Source organism: Grammomys surdaster, unplaced genomic scaffold, assembly GCF_004785775.1.
Source record: "Grammomys surdaster isolate TR1022 unplaced genomic scaffold, NIH_TR_1.0 751, whole genome shotgun sequence".
In the NCBI taxonomy this organism is placed as follows: domain Eukaryota; kingdom Metazoa; phylum Chordata; class Mammalia; order Rodentia; family Muridae; genus Grammomys; species Grammomys surdaster.
Window position 1 is genome coordinate 2,618,737 of NW_021605170.1, and position 5,473 is coordinate 2,624,209.

A 5,473-nucleotide genomic window follows, 5' to 3' on the forward strand; every position below is an offset into this window, starting at 1 on the left:
TGGTTCTGATGTGTGCAGATGGTTCCATTGCTCAGCTTCTCGGCTGGGCCAGAGCGCTGTAGATCTCTACAGACAGCATCTGGTACACTGACCAACAGTCAATGAGCATTTTTTTGTTACTCAAACTCTAAAATTGTTTTATATTTCTTCAACTGAAAACGGAAGAAGTGTTTTGTTTTGTTGGGTTTTTTTTTGTGGCTTATGACCAAGCTAGGAGTCTCCTGTCTTAGAATTCATTGAAGGATCACCATACTGACTTATTGTAGGGCTTAACATCATGATTTAAGGAATGAGACACTTTTGAGCGGTATTTGATCACACTGCGAATTCCAAGGTTGTGTTATTTACTGAAAAAAACTGTTTTTAGTTGTATTTCAGGCCTTAGCACATGCCTTTAATCATTCTGGCTGGAATACAGACATGTCGTAGTACACACTTTCAATCCCAAACAATGAAGGTAAAGTTTGTTTGTAGAAAGAAGCAGCTATGTTTGAAAATGATATCTAATTGAGTGGCAGACAAAGTGACAAATCAGACAAAGATTTGACAGAATAGGATATGACCAACTCTTTGCAGAGGAGAGAGGAAAGGGAAGTTATTTAAGAAGCAGGCAGAGAGGAATAGGAAGAGGCGATTTTATCTGGAGAGTTTTACAGAGACAGGTTGAAGAGGGAACAAGCTAGACACAAGTGAAGACAGAACAAGCTACAGAATGAGAAGGAGCCAGAAGATTAGAACAGATTGTCCAAGTTATTATGAGGGCAAGCAGGGAAATTCAGTCAGAAGCCAAGAGAAGCCAGAATGAATCAGTCATCTTAGAGAGGAGTTTGACCCAGAACAGCTGAGATGATCAGCCAGTCAGAGTTCAGAAAGAACTAGAAAGGGTGAAAGCTCACCGTTCAGCAGTGATAAGACAGAAAACATTCTAGGCCTAGATTAGATTGTAAGGAGGTTAGAATCTACCAGGACTAGGCTAGTAAACTGGGACAACAATTACATCAGGCAAATAAAAGATACATTTACATCTGGTGCTCACCACGGTTGGAAGAAAAACCCAACGTGATTGGAGAAGAAAACCCGCCAACATTGTAGAAAGCAGAGGACATCTGACTGACAGAAAGCCAGAGGAGAAATTTACCTGGGATCATCTACAGAGGAAGCAACAGTTCTTTGAGTTCGGCTGGACTCCCAGAGAGACATAGGAGACTCCGAAGAAGCAAGAGCTTTGAGCCCAAAGCAAGAAATGATGGAGAAGCCCCTGAGACAGCAAGTCACAGTGAGCCGCCCAAAACAGATGATTTCAATTACATAGTGAGACTTTTCCTGCATTAAAAAAAAATGGGAAACTCCATTTCAGATCCCTTAAGAGCAGAGAAGGACTTGAGGGATTGAACAAGCAGAACTCACTGCAACTGTGACCACTGGAGTAAGCCCCTCCCTACTTTTAATTGCAATCTTTATATCTTTCAAAGAAAAAGCTGAAAAATATCTGTACAACAAGAAGGATTCGCTATGGTAATACAAAGGTTTGAGAGATAAAAGACAGAGGAAATAAGAGAATGAGACCCGCTTAATGTGAATGAAATTGAGGATCAAGAAGGACAGCACACTGACAATGGGTAGGAAGCCTGGCTTGACAGTGTGAATCCAGGAATAGAATGCAAGTGTCTAGATGTCTTGTTTATGTGTGGACTCATAAAGATCTAGTTGCACCTTTGATAAACAGAAAAGGGGGATAGGATTACTTGAAAGGCATTGGATTGTAGAAAAACAAATCCTGCTGAATTAGACCAACCTGTGTACTTTAAAGATGTTTTAACATAAGAATGGAATGCAGGGAACATGTTAAGCTGGGGAAGAGGTTTGGACTATAGGTTCCCTCAAAATTAATAAAGATCTGATCCCAGTAAGAGAAGCTTCCTCATAAAAGGCTTCAATGAAGGAAGAGATGCAGAAAGATAGCAACTCAGACAATGCAGAAAGCAGATTCCCCTCTGCATGGAGATAGTTCAACAAACCAGCTAAAGGACAGACTGTTCCTCAGAGTGGAAGACTGGAAAACCTTGATGCTGAAATGGACTGTTGCTGAGGAACAGGTGATCATGACTGCAGCTATGAAGGGTCATTGCATCAGTGGATCTTCATAAAGACATTCAGATTCTTAAGTTTTCGGGATTGATACCTGTTTTTATGTAATAGTTAAACTGTGTACACTTTCTAGCTTAGACAAACGGGGCAAATGCTGCAGGATATTTGATCACACTGTGAGATTGTGCACATTCACCCCTTGGGTCTGGGAAGGGAAATTATGTACACTCACTGTGTGCACATTCGCTATGTGTACATTCACTGTGTACATACTTGCTGTGTGCACACTGTGTGCACATTCAATGTGTGCACACTTGCTATGTACACACTCACTGTGTGTACACTCACTGTGTGCACATCTGCTCCCTGGTGCCCCATTCTCTATGTGCTTCTCTTACACATTGTTTCTTCACACTCACACATAGATTTCTGTCTCCAATATTTAGTCCTGAGTATCCTCATGCTTGACTGATTGCATTACCGGTCCCTTTTCTCTGTCCTTCCTGAACCCACATGTTGTTGATATATTCCTTTGTAATTTCATTTACTCAGGCAGGTTTTCCCGTCTTGATTCTGAGATTAGACACTCTGACGTTGTGCTTGTGGGGTTGGTCCCAAAGAGCCTGATTCCAATTTTGATGTTAGACTATGGATAAAATTTAGACTTCTAAAAGTTGTCCTTCCACTGTTTAGGGGGGTTGATGAAATGTGGCCTTAGAGAAGGTGTGGCACTAGATCCAGGTTCTTTTCCTGCTGGGTGGATATAAAATAAGACATAAGCTCCCAGATTCTGCTGTAGTACTAAGTCTGCCTGCCTACAGCTGTAATTCCAGCCATGATAATCATGGACTTACCCTATGAAACTGTAAACAACCCCAATTAAATGCTTTATTTTATAATTTGCCTTGGTCATGGTGTCTTTTACAGCAATAGAACAGTGACAGAGACACTTTCCTACCACTGTCTCTTTGTTAGGAAACACATGAGCATTCCCTGATATCATGGCATCATTGGGCATGTAGGTACCCTGACCCACACAATAACCCCTCTTTAACCCTATCAGAAGCCTTACCAGTATACAGGCTCAATCTAATTTTTTTTCCCTGTCTTGTTCTCCAGATTAGCCCGGTCTCTATTGAATGTGCAATAAACTTTGTGTATGCAATATCAGCAGCCTTGATATCTAGCCTATGAATTAGGGGCTAAGTGGAGCCTCAACATTACAGGGTGATTATAAAACAAAAGCTAACATATGTGGTGCTTGTAGGTAGTCGGAAAAAATGCTTCCTTGTCATGGCCATTGTCAGGCAAGGCACGTGTAGAACAATGCTCTACTGCCCAGTCACCTCTGTCCACCCATTGTGGGCCCAGGTATGTGATCGAGCTCAGCTAGTATTAACAGAGCCTCCGAGCCAAGCAACAGCAGCTTTAGTGAGGTCAAGCAGGATCAGCCAGGTCCACTAGGGATAGCCGAATCCCCCAACTTGTGAGCTAAATGGTTATTGTCTACATCTTTATGGTTCTGCAGTCTTATAAAGCAAGAGGTGAGCAATAAACCAAGTGTGCAGACTTCTAGACTCACACTGGGGTAGGTGAGAGAGTCTCCAAACATTATCAAGTCCCATGGTAACCTGCACATTCACAAGGGAAGCAAAGGGTTATAGTCAAACTAATGTTTCGTTCTTACCACTCTATTTTTAAGAGTTTATTTTGTTTAATTTTTTTTTGTGCTAGGACTCTTAATAAGCAATTAAAGAAAGCCTTAAGTAAGATTAGCAATTTACACCTTTTTAAAAATTAACAGCGCTCTGTTGTTTTGATATTGAGCTCCATTACCAATTTGCATCTTTAAAGAGGTGTAACCTTTCTCGGATATTTTGCTCTGCGTTCTTATATTTAACTAGCAAGACTCAATTCTTACATTGCTTATGCTGCATTTGCTACTGCACAATTAAAACAAGCACGGAAGGAGAAACAACCTGAGGCTCAGGAACCAGGGACATGATGTAGATATCAGTAATGTGGCCTGTCTGAAGGAGGTGAGCAATCCTACCAGCAGGTAACCCTGTGTGTTCACAAAGGAAGAACGTTCTAGAGTTTCAGGAGACACACTGTATTAGTTATCTCATAGTTGCTGTGATAAGATTCCATGATCTCTGTAAAAGCAACTCACATGAGAAAAGGGATTATTTTGGCTTACAGCTCAAAGGGAGGGCATCTACCATGGTGGGGAGGGCATGAACAGAGGCAGAGGAAGCATGGTGGCAGGAGCAGGAAGCTGTTGGGCCACAGTTTCATCCACATTGGAATGGAGGGGCAAGGCTGTTAACCCTGAAAACCTGTCTCCAGTGATATAATTCTCCTGCAAGGCCGAGCTTCCTAAAGATCCCATAACCTCCACAAACACCAAGTGGGGAACCAACAGAACCCACATTTCTCATCCAAACCACAACACACATCAACAAACATTTCTTGAGTGGTTGGGAATGCTACCTGTTGGGAGCCGACTCCTAGCAGAAAGCAGCTGTCATCTTTGCAGCCATCTCAGGCCATATACCCTGACAAGAGACTTGTTTTCAACAGCCCGAAACAGCTGAGCACACTCTGATAAACATCTTGTTTTTCTCACATATCTTGTTTTGTTGTTTAGTGCCCCCAGCTGCAAGGTGCACATGGTATCCACGCTGCAAGGCACGTTGGCAAAGTGCCTTCAGCTGTGTTCTCCTGCTTGTCCACGAGGGCAAGGGACGTGGTAAAGCATATAAACACCCAGGGTTTCCTTTCAATAAAAGAGAGACTTAAACTCTCTGTCTTGTCTCCTTTCTTCGCGTCTCTTGCTCCTCCATCCCCACTCTCTCTCTTGCTAGGCCCTGTTGACCGACTAGAACAGACCAGGCCGGTACAACTACCTTCTCATTTATTAAAGTCATTCCAGAGAACAGTCAAATCTGCTGCCAGCCGTGCAGGCACGAACTCTTCCAGTTACATAATCAGACTGTCTCCACTGAAAATCTACTCACTGTTTCCCAACAGAAAGGAATATATTTTAAAACTAGATTTTGTGACTTGAATCCCCAGGACCCGAGCAAAAACCTGGTGAGGCAGCATGTGCCTGTAAATTCCAGTGTCAAGAGGTACAGACACAAAGACCCCTTAATGCTTGCCAGCTAGTCTAGGCAATTGGTGAGTTCTACTGGGCAACCCTGTCCCCCAAAATGAGATGGGGCACTAATGACCTTGACCTCTGGCTCCGCACAGGCACTAATAGGCATACATATGTGTACTCACATATAACACACACACATCACACACACACACACGTACACTAACAAGCACATACATGTACACTCACACATACACACACATGTACACTAACAAGCACACA